The sequence below is a fragment of the Pygoscelis adeliae genome, unplaced genomic scaffold (genome assembly GCF_000699105.1).
Source record: "Pygoscelis adeliae isolate BGI_AS28 unplaced genomic scaffold, ASM69910v1 Scaffold117, whole genome shotgun sequence".
Lineage (NCBI taxonomy): Eukaryota > Metazoa > Chordata > Aves > Sphenisciformes > Spheniscidae > Pygoscelis > Pygoscelis adeliae.
Genome location: NW_008825270.1, coordinates 5,647,612 through 5,661,047, shown reverse-complemented (window position 1 = coordinate 5,661,047; position 13,436 = coordinate 5,647,612).

The following is a 13,436-nucleotide window of genomic DNA, read 5'->3' as shown; positions in this document are numbered from 1 at the left end:
ACTCTTTCCTTGCATCTTCCAACCTCCCTGTCCCCGTGGTTGTTTGCTGTTCCTTTTCTTTCTTTTGAGTCTCCCTGCCACAAAGTGTTGCACAAAGCGATACTTTCAGACGTACAGTGGAGGGGACAGGGGACATTAATCCTACTCTCAGAGGTCCCTTTAGAAAAAACATTCTTTAAACACCCACAAAGATTTCAGCCAAAAGGTTTTCATTTTTAAGCTGATGAACAAATAATTTGTCCAGAGTCAAAATATTTGTGCTGATAATGGTGCTGTGCTCTAAGGGAATCCACTTGCCTGTCCTATATTATTGGACTTGCCTGCTCACAGATACCTCAGTCCAGCGATATCCCATGTTGTATCCCAGTCACACTCTTGCAGGAGGAAAACGCTGCATCTTTGGAAAACTTGGGTGACATTTTAAGTGGCACAGCAGGAGTAGAACCCAAGGCCTTGTGCTGGTTCACTGTTACCCAGCATATTTTGGACTTGTCTGTCCAAAACTTCGGATGACGTCAGTGGCATAAGTGGTATAAAATTGCCGTTCTGTCTGGGAGAATGTCAGATCCGTTCGCTCTCACTATGTCCTGATGTGTGTGGCCGTACAGGAGTGTGGCAGCAACTCCTCTGATCTTCAGCCTATTGTTGTAGTGGAAAAAATAACATAGAAATATAATGTCATTAATTGTTTAAAAAAAAAGTGGTGTTTTTTTTTTAAAAAAAAAGGCCTCCCAATTCTCCTGTCACTAGTTGGACAGTCCAGGAAACTCTGTGTTTATTAAGCACTGTGTAAATTTGCAGCTCTCTATAAATGTAAAATCAATAGCAATGATAACAGCAGCAAAGTGCTTAGTCCAGCTCTGGTAATAACCCAAGATTGCTAACTTCTTGATAAGGTCACTTGCTTTGCACAGGCACCTCCTCTTCATGTGAAAACACGGAGAGCAGGACAGAAGACACTTGTGTTCCCTGACAAGAAAGGAAACACTGAAAACATGTAATTTCCAGCAGGTGACGATGGCAGGCAATGACCTGAAGGACTTAAAATCTATTGTGGAGGCCTCAGCCCCTCCACTGAGGGCTCCAAACACGCACTTCCTCTTCTAAGAAATTAAAATCTTAAGAAACATCTCCTCGTTAACGGTATCCTTTTTTTCATCTCTTCTGACAAGTACATGAGAAAGGGGAATCCCCAGTAATCTGACGGTGTGAGCAAAATCGCATTTCTAGAGAATGAACACAGCGACGAGATGATGGCTTCTGTGGCTGACGCCTCTGAGCTCTGGCCTCCCTCCGTGGTGCCACCACTCAGCTGCTTTTAGTAGGGCCTGGGCAGTTTCTGTGGTTCACAGCAGGGGTGACCACCTGTGTGTTGGGACCACGCTTCCACCTCTGCCCGGGTGTCCTGCAGCTCTACTTCCCCCTCTGCCTTCCACTATGGTGATTCCCTTGAGGGTGGAACTGCTGCGGGCAGCTGTGGTTAGCTCCATGCAGTCTGCTCCTCTTCCACCAGGTCCCCTTTAATCCTAGTTTAGGGTTCCCAGACAGTTTACCGCCATCCGTCCGGCCTCTGTCATGACCTCCGCAAGGAGTTCACTGATAGACCTGAGACCCCAGAAGTAATCCTTTCCCTCCTCCCTGCCCACCTCTGTCAGTGAGCCTAGCCTCGTCTTGCTCAGTGGTAGGTCCACAGTCACCTTTGGGCTTTTTCTTTGCCATGCTTCTGCGGTAAATCAAGTCCATCTGCACATCAGTTCCTTTCTGTTTTCTTCTTCCCTGACCTCTGCCTGCTAACCTATCCCTAGGCCCAGTGACCTTCAGCGCAGGAAGAATCCTCCTTAAGCGCCTATCCCAAAGGCAGCACTCCCACTGTTAAATAATAATCATACAGTAATAATCACCAGAGGGCTGGCAGGGACTTCAGGAAGTCTCTGAAGCCATACCCCCCCCTCCGAGGTGGAGTCACCCAGGAGCAGTGCCTGACGCGTGCGTGAAATGCTTCTAGCGACCGGGATGCCGCAGCCTCCCCAGCAGCCCCCTGCGGCCCAGGAGACCTTCCTGGGAAGAAAGCACTTTCCTGAGCGCAGCCCAAATCTTTCCTTCTGCAAATCAGGCCGATTATTACTTGTCCTTCTTCTGGTGGATCTGGAGAAGAACCGATCACAGTCTGCCTTACAGCAACCTTTTATATAATAGCAAGACAGCTTTTAGAGTAACCGAAAAAGAGGCGTTTGCTCGCTTGCAAAGTCAGGAAATTCCCTGCCAATGGACATTCTTTGTCGGGGATCCTTTGCCAGCATAGGCTGAGCGCTAAGCCCCACAATCTACATTTTCCTTTTGAATGACTCCCACAAAATAAACCAAATATCACATCCACGGAGATTTATTACATCCCTTCCAAGGGCGAAGCATTCCTCAGCTACATTCCACTTCTGTCTTTTGTGCTTAGGAAAGGAAAAAAACCTCTGTGATGCCTCTGGATCCCACCCCTTGAGCGCTTCTGTCGTTAATAAAGCCGAGCAGCTGGAGCCAGATTTGTCAGACTAGTCCTGAATGGCTGGCTTGCTCCTGCTGCAAGAGCAGCACCATCAGAGCAGCCCTAGGATTCCTGCCTCTGCTAGAAGATTAATAACTCGTGGCACCACGCTTCCTCAGTAAAAACACCTTTTGTTGTTCCCAGTGACACCCTATCCCCGTGGCAGCAGCTGCCAGAGTGGATCTTCTCACTTCCGAGCCGCTCTGGCTTCTCCTGCCTCTGCATGATGCAAGAGTTTGCAATGCTTTTTGGGAGCTCAGACGTGCTCTTGGGGACTCTGTGCTTGAAGCGATTGCTCTCTCCAGGCTTTGCAGCGAAGCTTTTATCCAGATGTGTAAAAGAGGATGTGTACAGAGGGAGGGCAAGGGGGTGAAATCTCTGTTGTGTTATCTGAGCTTAATTAAGCTTCTCCCTAGGCAGTCGCTAATTGATTGACCCCAGGTCTGCAAAAGGGAGCAAATTTACCAGAGCTCATTAAAAGAGCGAGTTTGGAATTTGAATTTTTTTATTTCAGAGATTAATACCTATGACTGATGTCTGGCTGACTGATGCCAGTGAAACAAACGCTACTCAGCAAATGTTGGTAGGTGGATTTGGCTTTTTAAATCCAAATGAGAGAAGTGATGACTCCTCACATGCCTGCTTATCTTCATTGTGCCCCTTGCCACCATTTACAGGTATCACTTAACTGGACCTCTGATACGACTTTCTGCCCCGCCCTGGGCTGTGCTAACTAGCCTGTAGTCCCTTCCAGTGGGTATCAAATCCATTTCAGTTTCACAGGCTTCAAAAACATTTCAAAAAAATGACCAAAAAAACCCTCCCCAACCCAAAAATCAGCTCACCCACTGCAAAATGCAGCCACTGCAGGTGTGGGTGAGGCCAGCTCTGTGACAGCACAGGGCAACACCCCAACACAACTGTGTAGAATGTGGAGAAGGGGAAAAGATGCTGTGTCCAAGGGGAGCTGCAGGAGGAATGAAGGGAAGAGGACCATCCCCTCCCAAACACCTGGGACATTGACTTTACCAAAAATGCTGAGATCATTTCCAGTCTGCTGGTGTTCAGATCTGTGTTGAATTGAACAATTGAACCCCCACCCAGAGCCACATACAGCACAGAGCAGGGGTTCGGGCTCACGCTGAGTGACAGGTGCCTTCTTCTCAAACACCTGCAGCTTGGGGCACTGTTTTCAGGTCTCCTCTGCAAGTACTACTCTTGGTGACATTTGACATGATGACAGCTCACCCTGTCAGGACTGAGACATAGCCAGCATGCAGAAGAGGCTATGGGAAGAGAAAGTGCGCAGAAGAGTGTGGAAGCAATATGCATGCCTGAAGATGAAGGAGACCATCACAAGGACAAGATGGCTGGAAGAGCAGCCACTGGCCAGGTGACAGAAGGCTGTTAAAAGGCCAACTTTCACAACCAGCCCAGCCAAAGCTCCTTGTATCACTTGGAGCCAATTCACTGTGGCTCAAATCAGCCTTAAAACCATTTCAGCTGGGCTTTAAAGATATTTAGAGCATGGAGAGAAAGGCCTAGCGTGTAGCAAACGGACAAAGTTGTGTGAGCACCCTGGGTGTGAGATGTTGCTGCAGATTTGAAGTTTCTCCTGTCAGCCTGTGAGTTGCTTCCCTTTTTTTCCTCGCTAGGACAGACTGGTGTCCTATTCCCTCCTACTCTCCATCCTCAAAGAAGATGCTTATCTCTCCTCTTTGAAGAGGTTTCTGTGTATTCTGTCAAGTTTTGCAGGGATTTGATGGAACTGTCAGCTGAGCAGCAACATGGACAGGTGACACCTATCCTACATGGTTTTCACTGTGAACACATCTCTGCAGTCGTGTCTGCCTACTGCTGTCCTAGGACTGTTCACCCTTAAGCCCTTCAGAGAACTTCAGAGTCGCTTTTCTGTCACTTCAGTTCAGAAAATGTTTAACATCAGTGAGCATTTACAGGGAAGTCCCAATTTTCACGCCCTGTTTGAAGGATGCTGGTTTGTTGGGTCTCTGGGTTTAGGTAGTGGCTGCAAGAATAAGTCCCTAGGTGTAGCTATGATGAAGAGGGACTGCCACTGTTTGCGGTGAAATGACATTTGTCAGCAAGGAGAACTGACCCTCCAGAAGAAGATGCTGCTGAGGAAAGAGAGGAAGCCAAGTGTCTCCTCTCCGGAGCACATGGACTTCCCCGTCCTGAGGAGGACACTTGTGACCCTCACAACCCTCCCCCCTACTGCTTGCTCTGTCTGCTGCTTTCTCTTTCTTCTTTTCCTCTCTCCTCAACCACACCCACTATTTAACCATTTAGATATAAAAATAAAAAATAAAAAAACCACCCAACCCACTAGACAGAGGGTTTGCTAAAGAAGGGTAATTTTAAAAGCAAGTCTTTGAGGTCAGCGTGTAATTGTAACATTGGGACTATGTGATCCAAGACAAAAATAGTCCACTGGGTATCTGGTCAAGGAGGAGAGGATGGCAGCCTGCAGTGAAGGAAGAGTGACTTACATGGGATTGATTAGACGGCAAAAGACCAGGCAAAACTACTGGCTGGCACCAGGACTAATATTTTTGTAGGATACTGCGAGATTTTCTGTCTGTGATGGGATCGTAAGAGCTGCTGTTCGGGGTCACAGCCTGCCTTGGTCAGTAGCCCTGCCTCTGCCGGGGGCCGGCACTGGGTACTTCTGGGGAATTTAATGGTCTTCCGCAGAAATACAGATACGATGTGAAGTATATTTATATATTAACCTGCTCATGAGGAACATTTCTGGTTTGGTCTGGAGTTTAGGGTGCTGCGGTTTTTAAACGGTTCTCCATTTTCAGTCCCCTGCTTCAGGTACTTTATGAAAACCTGTCTTCTTCAAAGGGTTCGTGGGGCTGCAAGCCATGCCCTTCCCTTGCGTGGTATAACGGAGGATGTTGTCACCCCTATAAATGTCGGATCCTTTCCTCACAGTTCCTTCACAGTTATCACTGACAGCAATAAGTTATGTGGGCCAATCGTATAATGCATTTTACCAGTATTTCCTCTAGTGCATTTTAAATGAAGAAGTGAGCCGTGTGAGTGCCCGAATATCTCTGCTGTCTGCTAACCCTGAGAGCACAATACAGGGGGTCGGAGGACCACACCACAGTGCTGGTTTTGTTTATCATTCTGGCAAGAGACAGTGGCAGTCTCCATCACCTGGAAATAATGATGCTAATTCTTGTACTGGGGCAAAGCCCCAACTGTCCACAGAGGACCGTGATTTTCCTGGCTCCAGAGGTGGCACGGGTAGGACACCAAGCAGCCTTTCATCTCTGTCGTTCCTAAGACTGAGTTGCTTTCACATTTGCTCCCAGATGAAAGCACCACAAAAATCAGTTTTACTGTGGAAGAAGTTAAGTGTAAGAGGAGGGAGCACGCCTGTACATTGATGCCAATGGCTGGGGTTATAGAGCTGTACCTGAACTGATGCCACTTGTGTTGCCATTCCAAGATGCCCAGCCATCAACTCTCCAAGCTTTCACCACAGTTCAGTATTTCCCCTTCTCAAATCACTGTCTGTGCATGAAAGGGATTTATTTTTAATCAGAAGCCAGCACTGGTTGCAGGGGTCTTTACTTTGTGACCTTCAATTCTGTTTCTAGGAGGAGACAGTGGGTTTCAGTACCTTCTTGCTGTGGCTGTCTCTGGGTCAGCCCTTCCCAGAACAGATGCCACTGATTCAGGAGAGCTTGCTGCCTCCCCTTTATTTAAGTGCTGGTTACACAGCTCCGCCAGGATCCATTGCAGTTGTAAACCACGCTCAAGGGATGAGCAATTTAGGGTTTGGAGTCATTGTGGACTAGCCCTGGAGACCTCATGCAATTGTTTTTCATCTCTCTTACACCCACAGTTTTGCTAGATTAGAGTTACTGCAGAACCCAGAGAGTTTCTGACTTGAATTTGAGTTGGGAAAGACACACAAAAGAAAGGAATTTGTGTTGTAAATTAGATTTCTCAGATTTCAGTGATTTGTCATGGAAATGTGGCTCAATCTATGCAGTCATAAAAACATTTCACATGTTCAAACTCTTCTCATGCTATTAAGTTCCCCGATGTGGCAGGGTACAGTGACTGTAGGAGGTAAGGTTAATTTCAAATCAGCTGTGATAGAAAAATGACTTGGCACCCCAGCTGGGGAAGCATTAAACCTACAAAATGAGGATTAACCTAGAAACCTTTCCCCAGTCCTAGCGATCTATGTGAGAAGACTGAATTCTTGGCTCAAGTTGTTTTCTGCCCCTGCCAAAGTGTCCAACGGGGTATATGCTGCCTCTTGGTGCAGCTCAGGTCAGCGGGAGAACACCCAAGTACCTCCCTGCGTGCGTTGTGCTTCCTCATGATCCAAAATGAAAACCATAATTCAGAGCTCAGTCAATGGGGGTGGTCTAAAAATAATAAGATTGAAACCAGTGAATAATGGTTTCTTAGGTTTGCCTGCCTGTGTTGTAGCCAGGGGGTGCATTTCCAGCCAGTTCCCTGCAACCATCAGAAGTCACCTAAGAAAAGAGAAGGGGAGAGGAGAAGCTTCCATGTTCCCAGGACTCCAGGTGCTCAGGCTTTAAGAAAACCACTAAATGTCCTGAGATGCCTGGAGAAAGAAGGATCTGGCAACGCTCTTAGCCCCGTTTGCCACACAAACCAGAACCTCTCATTTCTCTTGTACATCAGTGGACGTTAGAGATGGACAGGTGCAGTGCCGCGGGCGGTGAGTTCTTGAGCACTTCAGAGAGCCTTTTCCTTAGTGCTGCTACCTTTGGACATGCTTCATGCTTCATGTTTTGGGCTGCTGCCATACTCAAGCCCTCGATGAATCAAGAGCTGTACAGGACACAGCAGCACCAAAAGGACCATGTTCAGCATGCCAAGGAGACAGGTACTCTGGGACAGAGGAGCCAGGGACTCTACTGCCCTGCCTTGCCTTGCCTAACCTATCTACCCCCCAGTCAGCTGGAGAAACCACATCTCTCTGCATCTCTGCTTCCTTGCTGGGCATCTGTCTAGCAAGCGTGAGGGGTTTGCTCAGCAGGGCTTCTGGAAGGCAGCTGATAATTTTTATCTCTTTATTTCAGAGCACGATCAGTGCATTAAGAGGGTTGCATTACACGCTTGGCTGCAGCTGTATGAGACTTGTTGACCCAGGAAGTCCCTCTCTTCCTTTTTGCAAGTTGAAAAAGCCACACTAGGGCTTTTCAGTCTGGAAATGCCGCTCAAGCAGGGAGCTCTGCAAACCCTGCTTACCAGGGCTTCCCCCAAAGCGGTTCTTGCTCAGCAAGAGGGCGGCTGGCTGGCTCAGGTGAGCTCTCCTGAGGCTGGGAGAGCAGCAAGGCCAGTGCCGGGCTGCTCCCAAGTGCAGCTGCATGCCCAAGCAGCATGGGTAGTGCCAGCTCCATGCTGCCTTCCTCCTGCCAGCCCCAGCCCCATGCACCGCTTGGGCAGGGAGAGCCGGGCAGGGGAGTTCGCTGCCGAGAGTGACATTTCTGCGTGTGCCTGACAGCATCTGTTGCCATGGCAATGCGTACTTGAGCCTGAGCTGAGCTGCATCTTCCCCGAAGTTGTGAATTGAGCTTAGGTTTATTTATTTAAAACCAACCATAATGAGTGATAGAAAGAGAAGAGACACGTTACAAATCCCCTTGCGCAGGCCGTAGCCAAATGAGTCAGAGGCACTGCAGGCTTTAATCAGCCCACCTGACGTCAAACCTTTCCATCAGAGGAAAGTGCCGCCTGGAAATGTCAACATGCCCAAATGGAAAGGCCAGAAGGTAAATCTTTTCCTGTGCTCGCTCACCGAGTAGGAAAGAACAATTAAAATTCAGCCAGTTCCCCAGACACATCTTAATAGCAATCTGATTGAACGCTTTTCTCCTCCCGGTCCTCTCCCATCCCTGCCGTTAGCTGCCTGGGGACAAGGCCTCCAGGTTTAAAGGATCTTTCTAATGCAGCATCAAACCCCAGATTCTGCAAGAATAAGGTGTTACTACTGGCAGCAAAAATGGGCTCCGCAGGAAAACTCTGTTACTGAAATGAGCTCTCCCACAAACACTGAGCTAACCGTGCCATGATAGCGGTTCCCAGTTTCACACGTGTGAATGCCCAGGGGTGAGAACAGCAGCTTAGCTGGGATCTACATAACTTGCAGACAGAAAGTTGGGATGAGGAAGAAAGCAGTGGGAATGAGACCGTGTTTGCCAGAGAAGGTGTCAGCCACCTGTGGGCAAGTCAACACCAACCCTGAGAGATGGCCCCAGCAATGGGAAACGGTCGTGGGCTGTAACAGGGGAGTGTTCTACTGGGAAGAAAAGCCGTCCTGCATCCTTCCTGCATCTCTTCTAACAGAGCTCAAACCTTGGGCTCCCGTGATACACGCAAGGTGAGAAGGAGCCCCCAGCTTTGAATATAAGAAGCCCGTTCTTTAGCATATATCATAATTAGGTGTGCAAAGGGGAGGGGGGTCAGCCAAGGACACCTACAGCTTTATCTGCCCCTTTGAGGAATGCCAAGCTAGGAAGCCTACGGAAACCATCCCTTCCTGGCCCACTGGTGTTTGCTAGGGGTGACAAAGGGACACACGCAGACATCAGGGGACAAGAGCATGTGGAGAAGGAGGAAGGAAGGAAGAATGTAAGATGCAAACCGCACCACTTAAAACCAGGGCGGCTTTCCAGTTCCTCCAAAGCGCTCCCCACACCCAGCGCTGTACAGCAGCCAACCTGGTGGGCTTCTGATCTTCCCAAATCACTTAACACTTCTCCTCCTTTTATTTTTGTCCTAAATGTAAGCATTTTGCTTTGGTGGCTGATCCTGGCAACGTGCCCCAGACATTACACTGGGGTTGCTTTTGCTCTAGGAGATAAGTCTGTAATGAAGGTTTCCTCCGCCGTGTCTCTCTTTCCCCCGTAGTGAAAGTCTGTAATTACCAGTGAGGGGCGAGGCAGACAGCACTGAAACAATGTCATTTGAACGGGGGTGAGACATGCCTGAATTGCTGGGTTGTGCTCTTCTCCTCGGCAGGACTGCTTGTGGATCTGGACCTTGCTTTTAACCCTTGGCAGGGCAGGGAACGCTGTCCCCCTACTCCCCCGACCAGCCTGCGTGTGCCGGATCTGCTTGGCTCTGACTGGGGCAGATCCTGTTGGATGTAGCCAAGATGTGAGTGTCCAACTTCTCTGCCATGCTCGAGGGGCTAAGTGGCACAAATCAGTGGGGATTGTCCCCTACTCATCATGCGGGTAACTGGGGTTTTGGAGTGGACTCCGTATGGCATATGCAGTGTGTCAAAGCAGAGCCGTTGTGATCTCCTTGCCCCGACAGGGCTAGTCCTGTTCCAGCAGCTCTTCAGCTCCCTCCTGCACCAAAGCCATCTGCTTCCAGCTCCTTGATGCAAGGTATCTCCTTGGGGTAAAATTCAATCAAACGGGGTGTGCAGCTATACCCCTCATCCTTCCTGGGAAAAGTTTTGAGATGTAGGAAGTGGTTAAGAGAAATGAGGCAATACAGCCCCCACAGAATGACTCTTCAGGTTGTCTGCAGCTCCATGAAGGCTGCCTGGGTCCCTTTTGCAAGCTGGCCTTGCAACCATGCAGTAAATAAAAATTAGTGCATGCGAAGCTGAGGCAGCCACCCTCCTCTGCTATTCTGTAGCTTCCCATTCACCTGAATTTCCTGAAGGAGAGTTATTTAGTGTCTTCAAATGCTAAGAAACTGCTGGAAGGAGATGCACTCATACTGAAGTTACTCGTCATTCAGTTAGTCACCCTCAAAGTTGTCTGGTTCTCCAGGGAGATTGCTAGCAAAAAAAAAAAAAGGCGGAGTCTCTGCTCTTTCCAAGGTATAGAGCAGGGAGGGCAGATCGTGTGTGACAAGGCAAAGAAACATTCTTAGCCTGCCATGAAGAAGTGAAGGAGGTACAAGGTGATTTTTTCCCCCTTTATCAGTTACTTTCAAAGTGGTGAGTTTTCAGTTCTCATCTTTTGTTACGGTACCCATTTACTATTTTGGGGCCTTACTTTCCAACATACCTAATCCTGCCGCAGGCAGCTCAGCCACATTCCCAGGAGGCTGAAGGTGTTCCATAGAGGGACACTGCTAGGGTCTGGTGTCTTGTATTTGAGGCTTTCCTTTCCCTAGGTCTTGCATTCCCTGCTTCCGTGCCTGTCACTCACTCCTTGTTTGCAAGGCCAATTTAAATCTATCCGAGGGCCTTAAGTTCACCCCAGAAAGAATAATAATTGCAGCGCTGAGCTCTGTGGCTTTCCTTTCATTCCCCACATAGCATTAGGGTGCTCACTGAAACCACAGCATTCATGGATCCTTGCCATATGCAAACATGCAATTAATATGCTCTTCACTTTCCCCTCTACTTCCCAAGCAAGAGCGGAAAAAAAGCGCAAGTCGTGGCGTACATTCCCCTAGTGCACGCACACATGTGTGTCTGCACCTCGCTCAAGTGCTCCAGCATGGCTCGCACCTATCTGGACTCAGTGGTTACTGATGAAACGTGTCTGCTTGCAGGCAGACATTTAATTCGATGCAGCACCACTTCTGGGTAGCTGCACGCAAAGCAACACGCACAACACAACTCGTTCCCTCTTTGAGCTGTGGCAGCAGATTTATGAAGATTTCACAGGTCTTCCCCCCTTTCTCTGGTTTTAGCAGGGAGCTGAGATAGGTGTGATTTCTTTGCTGGCTCCCCTCCCTGTCCCTCTGCTGCTCACTGGCGGTGGGAGCAGGTGTGCTGGGTACCTGGCTGGGAGACAGCACCCAGGAGGAAGGAGGAAATAGAAAGCAGCTGAAGCTGGCTGGAGGGAGAAGTGTGTGTGTGACAGAGTTTAAACCAGCCGCTGGAAGGACATCAAAAGGGAGCTGGATTTCCTGGATGAGGTGGGCCTGTGGAGCAGAGGGCAGAGAAAGGTTCCAGCATCTGCAAGTCCTTCCTCGAAAGTTACCTTTTGCTAGAGGACGTTTTGCTGTATTCCTCCCCTCCTATCTTGACTTCTTCATGGGCTTTGAATTGTTCCCACAAAAACTAAATGAAGAAATGACACCTGAGTGTTGGATACGTAACAACTTGTGCCATTGCACACAGCCTGACTCCTAAGGGACTGTCTGGGGACCGCAGTGCCTCTTCTTTAGACTAGGTTGAAAGTCCCTTTTCCATCCTCACCTTGTTCTCAGTGGGACTTCAGGAGCAGAGGGGACCTACAATGCAGCAGTCGCTCCCTCTGTCTGTGTTGCACAAAACGGTGAGCAAAACCACCCCCGAGCAATATACCAAGAGGTAACTGAGCCCAGAGAAAAGCCAGAGAGAAATAAAGGCAGGACTGCTACGAAGAGCTACTGAAGGGCCAAAGTATGGAGCCTGCATGGCTCCAGAAAGCCTTTGTGGCTAGGAAGGCTAGGCTTGTGGCAGAAACCAGCTATTCCATCCATATGAACACCAAAGCTGGAAAAATAAACAGGACAAACAGTATCTTTCACCAGACTTGAAGTAAAAGCTCTGCTGTGGTGGCAGTCCTAAAAAGCCAGCCTGACCCCCAAAGCAAGCAGCTCTAATAGCGTGAATCATTCCCATACCGGCTCTCCAGGTTGCAAATGAGGGCAAACCCCAGGCAGACGACCCCTCCTGTAACAACAGAACCTGCATGCAGCAAACCAAAAATCACTGACATAGGCAGTTCGCCCCGCATTCCTCAAGAAACACTCATCCTTGATGAGTTTGTGAAATCTCCTGGCTCAGTCTTGGGGGGGGACACCAAAAGCTTCAGCTCCGCAGGCTGCAAAATGGCCTGGATTGCAGTGCATGTGTTCAAGCCCAGGGGCTGCTTCCCTTGTCTTGCACATCTTGCTCACAATGGTGCAGGGCAAAGGCAAAGCAAATGCAAGGTGGCACGATGAGGGACTTGCAGTTCTCTCTCCATGGGTATAAAGGCAGGCAGCGGCAGCAAGAATAGGCAGGATGGAGCACAGGAGAGTGGGGTCCCTTTCTTATGAGAACCGGGTTGATGATTCACTTCTCAGCACTGATAAAATGAGCTTGGTCATACATGTGCATTTGCAGTATCAAAAGTTGTGAGGCTGGGAAGGCTTATCTGCTGTCAGTTTGAGACTTGTTCAATCTAAACATACTTGGTTGCTGTCTCGGTCTCCTGCTGCGATCAGATTGCAAATAAATCTAAATATAACATCAGAGAAAATAAGGCTGAAAAGGGATTTGAGCAATCATGTGATTCAGCCGCTGCCCCAAGGTTGCCTCCTGATCAGCTGTATCTGTGTCCCGAGAGATGGCTGCAGAACTTGGTTTTAAAGATGCTCCGGTGAGGGCGACATTGCCACATCCCAGGCACTCGTCTGTTACTGCGTGTCCGCTCCAATGTGGCAAAGAAGAGCAATTCTTGCCTTCCTATTTCCTGCAGCTCTTTGAATGCCTAAAGACTGTTGGCATGAGAGTCTTATCTTTAGACCAAAGAAGCCAAATTCCCTTAGTCCTTTTTTAGGGTCCCCTTTTTCTCCAGTCATTCCCACCACCCTCCTCTGGACCCAGCCCAGTTAGTTCCCATCTTGCTCGAGGGGTAGCACCCCAGATGGGCACGGCATTTTGGCTAACACCATGTTCTGCACTGGTCCTCTGCAGAGCAGAAGGGGAACTTCCTGTCTTAAAGGTTTTGTACGAGGATTCCTACATTTATATCCCAGCGTGGCATTTGCCTTTTTCACAGCCACGTGACGCTGCTAACACTGCTCAAGTGCTGAAAGCGCTGCAGTGGCCAGGCCCCTTCTGCAGCAGTGCCGCTCAGCCTGTCCTTTCCCCCCTTGCTGCAGGCACCCCCTGCCAGCTGCAGCAGCACATCTGAGTCCTTCCGAATTGCAATCA